Source organism: Lepidochelys olivacea (assembly GCF_965140295.1).
Source record: "Lepidochelys olivacea isolate rLepOli2 genome assembly, chromosome: 6".
NCBI lineage: Eukaryota > Metazoa > Chordata > Testudines > Cheloniidae > Lepidochelys > Lepidochelys olivacea.
Genome location: NC_140416.1, coordinates 33,755,479 through 33,769,330, shown reverse-complemented (window position 1 = coordinate 33,769,330; position 13,852 = coordinate 33,755,479). Strand labels below are relative to the sequence as shown.

The window sequence follows — 13,852 nt, the reverse complement described above, 5'->3', positions numbered from 1 at the left end:
CAGAATGCTTCACAAAATAAGTGGTTTATTCACACATTACTTAAAGCAATAAATAAATAAATAAATAAATAAATAGGTTAATTCTTGAATAATCATGATGCCTAATTAAATGAAGAGCTCAATATTTCTTAAGCTGTTGAAAACTCTAAATTGTTTTTAAAAGATTACTTCAAAAGACAAATACTTGCTTTGTAGGATTCTTTTTTTTTTTAACAAATTACAGTACTTTAACTTTTACTTGTTTTTAATTAGTGCTGTATTTGATCATTTCTTTATATTCCAAGTAACCATGAGGACCATTCCTATTCTCCAGACCTGCATTATATGTTTGTTATGGCAGGGCAATTTTTTGGAGATAAGAACAAAGAAGAAGAATGAAAGATAGGTAGATGCTGGGTTTTTTGGGATGCTAATTATTTCCCTTACAGCGTTGACGACTGAAAGCCAAAATGTAAAGATACCAAGCTATCTTTCAGAATATTTAAGAAAAATATAATAGGCCAATTCTTTCCTTATCTAAATGCATTCAGATCTGAATTGCAAGGCTGAATTTCACCCATTCAGTCCGGGCAGGTAAAAATTACTTTCACCTGAACAGATGTTGAAGTATCTGTGGTAGTGTAGACACTTCATATTCAAAGAGCTGGATTCTGTAGCCAACATGGCTGTAGCGAGATAGAGATAATCAATGTGTCCTTGGTTATGAGGAGACAAACAGTTTTCACAGCAAAAAGACAGACCAAAAAACAAATCATGTGTTTTTGTTTTACAAGTTCCAAGTTTGTTTGGCTGGGGTTTTTTTAAAGTTCCCTTGGAACACTGAAGCAGCATAAAATAGTTTGTTACAAAAGAATAAAGATAAAATAACTTAAATAAACATTTCAAATGCACTCTTAAAAGTTCAGCCTTTCTGCATTGCTGTTTGTTATTCTTCTGATAGCACTAAAAATCTCCGCAACATCAAAGATTTTTGAAAAACTGGTAGAAGGGTTTTGTCAAAGAATTTTGCCCACTGCATTTTACATTCTGAATTTTACTGCTGAAAAAAAAGAGAGAGATTGCTGCACATAATCTAGTATATGCCAATATATCCAGACATCCAAATCAAGACCACAAATTATAAACAGTTTCAGCAAATTGACTTGAGTGCCTTTGTTCCTCAGACGTACATCTTCCGATTGCTTACAAGAGCAGCATATACTAACCACTAATACCGCCATAGCCAGTACTGGGAAAGGAAGTTATTGAAGCCTGGATTTCCTGCATTCAGTTGTAGCCAAGAACTGTGTGGCTTGTATAGTGGTTTCAGGAACTGACTCATCTAATGATTCATGGATAAGATACTGGTTTTAATATGTTTTTGATCATAAAACTCATGAATTCAAAAACCAGTCTGAATGATGCTTAATTTCTATTTTAAAGGAAGAAAAATATTTTAGAGGAAAAATATTACCTAAACAATTACAAATGTTTTTCACTATACACCCATTTTTACTTTCCTAACAGTGACTCAAAATACATCTACAAAAAATGCCTCCCAAATTAGGGGCAAAAATGTGACCACCTTCCAAGAGAATGCTGACAAGGAATTCAAAAGCCACAATCCAAACCTAGTATCTTTGCTGCGATCCTGACCCATCTAAACTTCCCAGAAGTGGAGGACAGGTGGGATATCAGATGTATTTTTAGATATCATCCCCCCACGTACAAAAATATCTACAGCCACATTTTAATCAACAAACTCTAGTGTTGCTATTGTTGATACATGATTTATGTAACCATGTATAATCGGGGACCAGCTGGTGACAGTAAATTGGGGAAAGTTCCATTTTCATAGCACTGCAATGATCAATCTGAAAGTAATGGCTACAGTGCTAGTCAACTGGATCTTAAGCTCCTGAAATCGTTTGTGCAAATACAGAATTTGCAGCCAGTCATCTTTTTATTTTATTATTTATTCCATAGAGGAAAGCATGTTTGCTAAACTATCAAAAACATTTTTGCTTGCAACAGAAATCTCATCAGTTCGCTGTAACCTGAACTGCCAGCCTCTTACCTAAGAAACAGCTTGAGAGGGAAGCTTAATTCTGCTCTCATCATGTATGGAAAAGTACTGGATTACTTTTTATTTCTGAATGGCAACTGTAGCTACACACATGCGGACGTAGAGTGTCGGAGGGGGTGTTCCTTTGCCTTTGTACACATTCAACATGCACAGGACTCGCACAGAAAAAGAAAACAAAATGCAAGTTGCTTTAAAAAAAAAAAAAGCAGTTAAAACAGTTGACAAGAAAAGGCCAAAGTGCGCTCAGTGGCTGGCAGTCATTTTATGGCTATAGTCCTACAGCAGATTTACTTAGATGACGTCAGTGGCTCCAATCCAGCTTTTTCTTTAGTAGCATTTACCACTTGCCTCTTGAAGCCTCCACTATGCTACAGAGCAGTAGACCATAATCAAAATTCCCTTTGTGAAATAGAGTTTACCTCAGGGCACAGAGGCCTTGCTAGCTGAATTGCAGGCTCTTCACCCCGTGCTGCATGCCCAGAAATAAATAACCTTCAATACTGTACTTTCCTTAATAGAGAAGAACCATTAAAAGCAGCCTGTTACCTAAAAAAAAAAAGGATTATTTAATTTGTTTCCAAAATCTCACAGGCCAGGACATTAGTTAATTTTCCAAACATACCATGATTTATAATAATTCTGTTACTCTTCAGTCCTTTTCTGTATTGTTTCTAGAGGTTTTGCAAGACTGAGTTATGTGGCATTGTTTTGCTAACAAAACATATAACTGATACTGCAACCTAATAAATAGGAACTGGATATGTAAAGTTGCATATTTTAAACCTTGCCTTTACAATATGCCCTTTCAAATCCATATTTTGTAACTGAATAATGGGCATGCACTAAACATTCCAAGAAGTGATGAAAGAAATTACTATACATAAATAATAGTAAATTTACTGAATGAAATAGATTTTATTTGGCACTACGGATTTGCTATTGCACAACAAAAACTGTATCCAAGCAAGGGTTGGGAAAACCCACTTAAGTAGATACCAAATTAACTCAAACTTCCTGGGTTCTAAAATTTAACCACGAAAATCAAACCATGTAAAGACTTGTCTTACTTGTTAAGAAAATACAGATGTTACATTTTAATTGTCCCATCAGTCCAACATGGGAGATGACAAGATGGGTCAGTGGACTGAAGACTGAATAGCAAGCCGTTCATCTGTAAGCACTTAGATACAAAGGGTGATTCGGGCATTGCAAAACCCAGTGTTGCAATTCCTAACTTTTAGGGGCCCTGCCACCTCACAGAATCCATAGCCTGAATTAGGCACCCAGGCTCCCTGTACAATCAATGGGGAGAGTTAGGAACAAAAGGGAATTCACAAAAGCCAGCAAGCTGAGTGGGAGCCACCTAAGCTAGCCAGTAAGAAACACTGAAGAGGTGGGGGTATCCTAATCCCTGCCCCCAAGGGGAGCTAGGAACCTAGCTCCACTTGGGATTCACAGCCATGAACCTCCTCCTGGAGTTAGGTGCCTAAGCCAGGTAAACCCTTTCTCAAGGGAAACTGAGGCGATCCACTCCCCCCTTATGCCCTGGTAGTTAGAATACTCAACCAGGATGTGGGAGAGCTGGGTTCAAATCCTCACTATATCCTATAGATCAGAGGTTAGGGCACTCACCTGGGAGATATGGGTTTAAGTCTCTAAATTATTTAGAGGAGGGATTTGGACCAAGGTCTTCCACATTCACTTGTCATTTGGTATAAGCAAACCTCTGAAAATCTGCCCTACATACATCAGATCAAGTGAGGGATTACTGATCAAATCTGTACCAGGTTGGAAGTTCTCAAAAGTTGTTACTAGCTCAGCAGAGAGGCCAAAGGCAGGGAATTATGCTTTTACTACTAAAGGTGTCCCATCAAGTTAGTACTCAGGCCATTGTGATGGGGATCAGTCAAGGGTCGCTGACTGATCTATACTTGGTCTGTAAATATTGTCCTGCTTCCTGCATTGTCAATCTACCACATTCCCTGAGAACTATTTTAATTTAGAATTGGTTTTACAATTACATTGTTTTTAAACTGCGATTACAATACAGGAAGCAAGATAGTGTATCCCTTCTCTTTGACCCCTTCTAGTCACTGAAGGGCAGAATCAGTGAATTGGTTTAAATGTAGGGTATAAGTTCCTCTGGGCAAGAACCTTATCCTCTTACTGCTCAGTAACATGTCATGAGCACCAAAGGCACTATAAACAAAGTAATGCATGCTTAGAAATAATCAGTATTCGAAAATAACTGTTGTGATCAGGACTGGCTAAAGAGACCAGATGGAGAAAGCATGAAAGTAACTGGAGAAGAGAACTGGGGTGGGCAGAGGAGAGAGGAAGGGAGTGGTGAGACTGACAGAACAGGAAAAATGGCATCTCACAGAGAGAGTGCCTAATAAAGAGAAGCCCAAGAGCAAAGAAATGTATGTAGAAAGAGAGAAGGGGAGCCAAGAAACAGAAGACAGAGACATGGTGCCCTTTAAGCAAAAAGAGAGATGAAGCCATAGAGGCAGAAGCAGGAGAGGAATGTGTGACAAGGTCAGAAGCAATGCAGAAAGATCCAACCCTGAGGACATCCACCCAGCTTTGAATGGATGACTCTGTTAGAATTGTTATTTTCCTGCTGCAAGAGGCAAGCTGATTAGAAAAAACTGAGAATGAAGGAGTTTCCACAGAGCCTTGCAGAAGGTTTTCAGTCGATCTTGAAAGCAATATTCAAAAGATCTAGTCAGTGCCTTGGTATTAACCAACAAATTTTGCCAGGCTGATTTGTTTTAAGAATAAAGATGGAATCAGGGATGTGGGAAATGAAATGATTTTCAGATGTTTACAGAATACTTTAAAACTGCAAGTTAGTTGCAGGACACAGTTTTTGTTTTTTTAGAAAGGAAATTGTTCATAATAAAAGAACACCGTATTTCCTTTCCATCATTACTAAATGCAAACCTACACACACTATTTTTTAAATGGGGGGCGCACTCTCCATGCTACTGTGTGAATTTACTTCCTGTTTTCTTTTAGTCTGCTCTGACATTTTCTCATGTCAAGACTAAAGCAGCATTCCCAAATTATAATCTCATGACTGAAAGCAAAGACAACAATGTAAAGAATGCCCTGGCTAATTCCAAAAACAAGCATTATTGTTCAACAGCATCACTGAGATTCCACCAAGGGAATAATTGTGATGCCTATAAGGTTAAGGAATAATCTGGCACCAAAAATACCCAAAGCCCATAGTGGTTGGTGATTCAAACATGAAGCATATCAAAACGCTATTGGTAAACTAAATTAAAGATAGCTTATCTGAAGCATATACTAGCCATATGGTGCCACAACTTCTGTTGCCTGTTGCTGGCATAACAATAGGCTACTGCAGATTTAGACTGGAAGCACTATTTGACAAACTGTCAACAGCATTTTTTTAAGAGCTCTAGGGCAATGGCTTGCTCGTCTATTTGCATTTTTTTTAAACAGGTGAACAAAGAGTAAACCAGATGTCAACTTTAGAAATCGAGTTGCCTGGTTTGGGAGATTTAACAGAGGCAGACATACTGCTACAGCTCAAATCTAGACAATGAGCTTTTCTAAAAAACACTCTGGCCTAGGGGAGTGGCTATTTAAAACACTTAGCTTCTTTTATTTCAGCACTATGGAAGTGAATTCTGCTCTTAAGTGCCAGCTCAAATGAAGTCATTTTGTTTCACTGGGGTTTTCTTTGCATTTTAGCAACGTAGCACGTACTGTAGTAAAAAGGGTAAGACGTGATCTTTTTTTTTTTTTCAGACTTGTCTTTTCCTTTTTAAGCTTGAAACTTGATAAACAGACAAACCTAATGCTGTGGTCCTTACAAAACAAACAAGCAAAAAACGCACGTGAAAGGATCATTCAAGTTTAAGTTAAATGTAAGTTATTTTCCCCTCATTTAAGAACTTTTAAAGAGGTTTGAAAGAACTGGAATTTTTACAACCCTGTCAAATGCCATAAAGGCAAGGTGTGAATAGTGATAGATAAGGATGATTTACAGCGGAGCCACAGCAGAAGTGACAGATTCACATCTGCTTTACACTGAAGAATCATGAGGATCTCGTACTCTTCCTTTTTTTTTTTAATGCTGCAGTTATATTTCTTACCTCTGCACTGTTTCAGAAAGTGTCTTTTTAACAATATGGTTATCCACTTACTTCATTTATCATTTCAAGAAATGTGACAAAATAAAAAATACCGTTTATCAATAGGAGGTAGAACCACCTAAGGTATCCAATTATGAAAATGTGTTTTGAGTTGTGTGTGTATGTGTGAGAGTGAGATAATGAGATACATAGATAACTATCTGTTCTAATAATCTTATTTACTTTGGTAGCCAGTTATAGGAATACATGTATTTTTTTACTCATACTCAGCTAAGTATATAGCATTTTTAGATTATCTTTTCAAGTTGTTCTTGAACATTCCAGTTTAAAAAAAAAAATAAAAAATCTCCTTTCATGTTAAGTTGCGACTGCACTTGAACTCCTTCCAAAAGCCAGAGCTGTACTGAATTATGATAATTAGAAAGCTGTGTGCATAAAAGGCAGCACAGTTGATGCATTTAAAAAAGTTCATGCCAGAGAATATACGTTCAATATGTTCTCACATAATTAACATTTCCCATCATTAGCAGCAGTTTTCAGTTTATGTATCTGTAAAAACAGCAGCATTTGTCATTTTTTTAGATTCTCGGTCAATAGCATTTTAATCGTTTTACCCAAGATCCTGAATTTTTCCCCCCTCCACATACACTGAGGTTCCAAATTCTGTCTTTTGAAACCAGAGATGTGCTAGCAAACAAACTTTCATTTTGGGTTTATATGCTTCTGCTACAACCTACAGTGCACCTCAGACTAAAATGTCTAATGAAGACCTAATAAGAGCTAAAAATCTAAGAAAGCCACTTGGACCCATACGACAGGATGCAGAAGTGATAATCATGTTGTTCCAGTAAATGGAGGCTAAAATTCAAAGAACAAGAAGTTGTAGACCTTTTATTGGACTAGCTCCAAAATAAAATGGGCTGCTTTTGGGGAACCTTCATATAATTTGGAGGCGCTGAGAAGGAAGATCTGCATCTCCGCAATGAGTATGAAAGTTCCCCTGAACATTTCAAACTTTAAATGGATTTTCATAATGTTCTTGATGAGTCTACAAAAATGCATGCAACAAATAAATGCATACAGTACAAGATTAGTGGCTCAGTGTCCGTGGAGCAAACATACTCTCCCTGTGTAAGACAGCTAGTCAAATAAATTGTTATGGATTAGACTGTGGCAAAGACTTGTAAACAAACAGACAGTTCTGCTTCACAAAGATGACATGGTGGCCTTTTGTCTTTGACAATATATGTTTTTTAAAGTTGCCTAACCTGTTTTCCACAAAAGGTGAAATCCTGGCCCTACTGAAGCCAGTGGCAAAACTCCCATTTGACTTCAGTGGGATCAGGATTTCACACAAAGACCTGTATGCATCAGAAGAATTAAATCAGCAGAGTTCTGTCTGTATTTCTAAGTGATTGATTTGGGTGCTGGAATTTGGAACTGGTGTTTCAGTGCACTGAATTAGGCGCTTTTTATGTTTTGGAAATGAGCAATCATAAAATTCAAACACAAAATTACGCAAGGAAATAATATTCCTTCCTCGTTCCACTTACAGAAGTCAAAGGGAGTTTTGTGCAAAAACTGAAGTAAAGGATAAGGCCCTACGTGGACGATTTATTACAGATTTTTTTTTTTACTTTGCAAAACATGTCATTAGTTGTGGCCTAGAATCAGTTGGCTTTACAAGAAATAATGTAATTGATTCATTCAGGTGGCACAGGCTATCATTTAAATAGTACAGTATTTGTGTAAACTGCAACAGAACCTCTAATAGCACTCTGCAGCTTCCCCTTAGCCAGCTGATTGACTTCTCAAGTCTGGCGCTGGACTAAAAGTTTGTCAAGCATAACTAAGCTTTACAATAGTAAATGATTGTAGTTTAGCAATATACAACCTTCATACTCAAGGCAACTAATAATAATTTCCTTGCAAATTACTACAAAGTGACGAAATGGTAATTAAATCCCAAACCCTGTACATTTAGATCCTCAAATAAGTTATTATTTACTCGTATAAATAAAGGCCCCTTGCACAGTTGGTGCTTTCAGTGTTATGTTTGGATCTAACAAAGTTGGTGGAGTTACTGTGAACTTGCATCACTGTAAAAAAGTCAAACTTTGCCTAGAATCTGCATTTTCTGTCAAAACAGTACTGACAGGACTGATTTGACTCACTGTGACTAGAAATGCATCCTGTACATTTTATAACTAGGTTATCAGATGCGGGTACCCTGCTTAAGTCACTGCTGATTAATAAAGATGTAAAAACATAACTATTACTTTTTGATTTTCCATTTAGACATCAAATATCATACTATGCCAAAGGACATAAAGCATATGCTGTAAATATCTTAGCATTTGATACTTGTGTGAGTCGTCCCATTGACTTTAATGTAAGAGAGGGCCTGATTGTACAAACCTTTAAATTCTAAAATAAGGGAATAGCTTTCAAAAGATAGTGTCTGTGTTCTACCATCTTATATGTAATATTAGACATAAAATAACAATGTCAAAAAGAGGGCTGGATTATAAAAATGGTATATATCACAAAAGGTACATTCAGTTATATTTTTGAAGGACACAAATTTTAAGGCAACACTCTCTCCGTAAATAAATACACTGAAAACTGCATAAAGAAATTTAATATTTTTGGAATAATTCCATGTGATCCTTAAAAAAAAAAAGTTATTTCTACTGAAACTAATCTGACTGCATAGTCATTTTGACATTTGGGTTTATTAATGACAATTATACTATATTACAAAAAATGAAGTTATTAACCACCTTCATCTTTTCATTAAGTAAAAGAGGTCTCTCTTACACTTTTGCTTCTCTGAAGCATTAAGGGTCTATAATAAACTATTTTTAATGTTCTGAGTCTTGAGGGACACTTTATAGTTTTGCTATAATCATTACTTTAAAAAAAGAAATTTAGGGTTCTTGCTTCCTCCTAATTGAGCTTGACTTTTATCAGTCAAAGACCACCAAAGCCTACGAACCACTCTAATACCATCCAAAACCAGTACATTGTCCTGGCACACACAGAGAGAGAGAGAAACAAGTTGCAAATTATACCATACATGTTGCTCACAAACACATACCACAATATAAACAAACAATCTCAACTGGAAATTCACTGAGGGCCCAGTTCCCACTTACATTTAGATTGTTCCTTTCCACTCTAAATTAAACTTCATTAAGCAGAAGCTGTCCTTACTAAAGCTCACATGAAATCAAAATTTCTCCCTGCTTTACTCCTTGTGTACATTCTATTTTAGCCACATTCTGCGCTCTGACTGAGAAAGAAGTGTGCATAATGTCAAGCCATATTCCAAATTTGAAGTGATGTTGTGGTTTGCTTTTTGTGGTGTGAAAATATAAATATTTCAGCTAAATAGACCATTTGAAATTGTAGTTCAAAATATATTTTGTGTGCGTTTAATAAGAAAGTACTATTATAAAGAAAAACTATGAAGTACATCACTTACAACCAAAATATCTTTGCTTGATCAGCTGGTTTATATCAGCATCAGATAAAACACAGAACTACCCCTACTGCTTTAAAAAAATACATTAGGACCTCATTCAAAACCAGCACAGTAGAAAATATACATTTAATGAGCAATAATGAAAAAGAAACAGATCTGATAAAAAAAACTGGAAGTTTAAACATAATTCTTTCAAAAAGGGAACATTCTTTAAGCAGCTATAAATTAAAAATGTGTCCCCATACACAAAATCTCTAGTTTCCCTTTTTAAAGAATGTTTACTGCATTAATAATTCTGGCATTTCTATTTGAAATCCATATATATCATCCTCAAAAAATAAAGTAATGTAATCCTGGTGTCTGTATCATTTTTAATAGTTTTAGTGTGTACCACCACCACAGTCTAATGCCCCTGTAATGGTATTCCCCAACTATTTATAGAGATAGCAATACACTATATACTGCATTCCAAATTTAGGATTCTATGAAAAATCCTGTATTTGGGATTAAATCCCAAAGCAATTATAATCACTAACTGTGTTATATTGCACTGTATATAATACTCCATGTTGTTTAGCTGAATTTTTCCACAGGATGCATTAAGTTAATAGATGTACATACCAAGATGGACTGTAGTATCTGAACTTTCAGTAAAAGAATAGTGTTTTAAAATGATATAGCTGCTGTGTGTGACAATCTAGACAGGAAAAGCAAGTATCACTATACAAGCTAGTAATAAGCAACATTGTTTCCAAACTTAATCAATACAGAGGGAAAGGAATTTATTCTTCCCAGGACAGGAATACAGCTGTATAGCTACTTTTTTCGGGTGCTGTACCATCTCAGTTTGGATTTCATATCTATAACATTTTACATCAGAAAATGTCAGTGACTTCTGACATGCTTCCTGGCCCTGACTTTGTTAGATGGTGTTCGGTAAGGAAGTTTTAAAAAATCGGGAACCATTTACATTCAGAAAATGTAAAGCACAACTGCTCCCTAATATTCCAGCACTTATTGAGGTCACTTTTCAGTTCTTCAAATCAAAGGCAGGCACTTGTTTCTAATAAATTAACAACTCTCCTGAGAAACAGGGGTGGCTGGTATTTCATTGTTTCATAAATATTTTTATACAGTGATTCCATTCAATTTAAAACAGATTTCAAGAGAGGAGGGGGGAAACCATGAATGGGATTAACACAGGTAGGAGCTTGAACTTTTCTGATGGATGAAAACAGAAATCTCTTTCTCTTTCTTTTTGTTTTAATTTTGTTACAAAGGCTGTAATATAACTTTTCCCCTCCCCCTTAAAAGTGTACTTCCTTTGCAAATTTTACTTCTGTGAACAAAGGCTGCCTTTGGATCAGCACCGTGGGCATCTGCAGAACAGATCTCTTTAAAAGGTTACGGATAAATAAATAACCCTATGGTTCCTACCGAAAGGAAGTTTTCCAGGCACAATCTCTTCAGTTTTGTTGTAACCGCGACTTTGTCTTTTTTGGATACAATATTTCTGCTGACTCCCGAAAATTTTCCACTTGAATGTGCAATTAACCAGCAGCAGCAGCTCTGGAGAAGGAGAAGAAGCAGCAAAAAAGAACATTCCTTCTTTCATCTTTTAGAGGAAAAGAAAAGGGGGGAAGGAAAACAAAACTCGAGGCACGAAACCCAAGAGCTCTCTCGATTCAGAGCGAGTCACTTTTGCAGGGCACAACGCTGGGAGAGTTTGGATTATTATGAGGATTTTATTTTGCAAGCCACGGGCCGCTCCTAACTTCTTCCTTCTTCATGAAAAATGTGAAAAATGTCAAAGATTTGTGTGTGTGTGTGAGTGTGTGAGCGAGCGCCAGGCTGCAAAGCAGTGACTCAGGCAACTAAGTGAAAGCAGCAGCAAGGAGCAGAGAGAGAGAGAGAGGGAGAGGGAGAGAGAGAGAGAGGAACAGGAGCAGCCGCCTGTTGCAGCTCTGGCTACAACCCCAAAGCAGCAAAAACTCCATTGGAAACAACTTCTTCCCCCCCTCCCCAAGTCCCTTTCCTTACCCTCCTCCCCAGATCACCTGCAGGGATTGGAGGTGGGGGTTGGGAGGAGAAAGAGGGGGGCCATAGTTGCCTATGTAGCTCTCCAAGCAAATAAAAGGAGACCCCCCCCGCTCCCAGCCACACAAAGCAAAGGGAGAGAGATGAGCATAGCAGCAGCTCCCTCCGAGCAGCAGCGACCACATACTCGTACATACACACACAAAACTTACCTCCACTCCACTCCACTCCCCACCTTTGCAACCACCACCAGCTCTTTGCAATGCAATTGCAAACTTCGTCCAGCTCCCCCTGGGCTTGGGTTGCTATTTATAGCCCCGTGTTTATTTTTAATCTGCAGTTTCTCTATTTATATCTAGGCTATAGCTGGCTGTTTGCAGGATTATTGAATCCCTTCAAGTGATTAGTTACTGCCCAAGCCGGTGGCGGGGCGGGCTGGGCTTTCGGATGGGCTTGTGCGGCGCGAGCGATGCTAAGAATGTTCGGAATGAGAGAGGAATGAAATGAACGCGAGGAGCGGACTCGCTACAGGGAGGTGGAGTCTGGGCCCGCATCATGCAGGGGATGCAGGGGGGAGGAGCCAGGGAGCAGCTGGTGACCTCATAGGAAAGTCCAGGCGGGGAGGGGGGTTAAGGAGGGAGGAGCCATGGGGAGGGGAGAGATCACATGGGGAGGGGACTGAGGGGGAGTCACAGGAAAAGCCACCTGACGCTGCAATGGGATATCGCACCCATGCCGAGGCATTTGCAGCCAGCCTCGAGAGCTCGGGTCTATGCACCGAGGAGCACAGAGTTGGAGTTGGTTTGCAGGGCGGAGGACTGCGCCGAAAGGGGGGTTCATTGCAGCCTGGATTGGCTTTGCTCTAGCTGGGAGGGTCCAGGCACTTTTAAGAAGAGTCCCTGCAAACTTTCTCTGGTTTGTTTCTGCAGGTTTGCACAGTTTTGCCTACAGCAGAGCTCAGATACGTACCAAGTGAAATCAGAGCCTGAAAAAGTTTGCAGGAAGATCCCCTTCAAATCGAAACCCACGTGAATGATTTCAAAGTTACAGGGGAAAACTCAGCCCAGCGTTTTGGGCATTGCCGGAGTTTGGGGTCAAACCCACTGGCTTTTTTTTTTTCTTTTTTCAGAGTTGATCTGAAATAATAAAATGGTCCCCGTTTCTGGGTTTTTTTAGGAAAGTTTTGCACAGCTTTAGTTTTGAGGCCAAATGCTATGTAGGTGTCTTTATCTTTCTCATATTAATGCAATCCATTCCTCCAAAATACATTCCCTGGAGCATTACTGTAATACATATCTTTCATAGTTAACAATCCGAGTTCCTTATGGAAATAGTTGCTGAGTGCAGGCTAAGCTGTTGTGCTTGTGAAAACTTGTATATGCAAAAATAAAATGGGTAACTGGATGCTTCAGTGACCCTTTGTGAAAGAAATTGCTTCTTTTATATGTGCAAATGCCATTTTTATCCACCTTTGAAGCTGCCCAGCAGGGCTGCTACTTTCTGAGAATAGCCAGGATGAGTAAGAAAAATTGCATTAGGACGTCAGAAACATTGCAATGTGGCATCATTGTGCAGCACTAACATGTTCACATCGCAGTACAACATCCTGGTGCGCTGGTCTGCTGGTGGGTGGAGTTCACCGTCTAAATTCCATCTGTTATATTTTAATGCAGCTGCCCTGTAAAATTCAGAATGGATGATGAGTTGTTTCTCTCTATATACACACAATGTGTCTTTTTTTTTTTCTTTAAATCATTCCATATTCCTAACCACTGACACTCCAGGAGAGCCACGCTGTTCTGGCAGGCGCCGTTTTAGCCATCATTCGCTCATGGCTGAACCAGGGACTTCCAGAGCTAAAGGCATAAGGCGCTATCACTCGAGCCAGGCTCTCAGGGCGAGAGCTGTGACTGGTTCATATCCTCTGTGGATCAGGCACAAAGGGATGCAGAACAAGTACGGACCTGTGGGTTACATTGGCAATACCAGCTCTAACCTATTAGAACTCCACCACACTGAAAATCAGTCTTGTAACTAATAGCAAGTCCCCAAAAAGAACTGGTTGGACATTTCTGAACTTTTTGAGATATTGGCAAAAAATGGGGAGGGGGAGGAAATTGCACAATTTGGGGA

The 13,852-nt window shown here is 38.5% G+C and overlaps 1 protein-coding gene across 2 annotated transcripts in view; it reads right to left on the bottom strand.

The window, feature by feature from the left end:
• Positions 1 to 12,198, bottom strand: part of TEAD1 (TEA domain transcription factor 1) — a 213,561-nt gene extending 201,363 nt beyond the window's left edge. Inside the window, exons 1-2 of one of the 2 annotated variants that reach the window (XM_084630088.1) lie at positions 11,932 to 12,198; positions 11,120 to 11,251 (exon numbers count right to left, since the gene is read on the bottom strand). The gene's annotated coding sequence lies outside the window, so the exon portion shown is untranslated. Of the gene's footprint in view, positions 1 to 2,484; positions 2,502 to 11,119; positions 11,252 to 11,931 lie in introns of those variants that run through there. The other variant, XM_084630089.1, reaches the window with a different exon arrangement.
• Between the last annotated feature and the right edge of the window lie 1,654 nt (positions 12,199 to 13,852).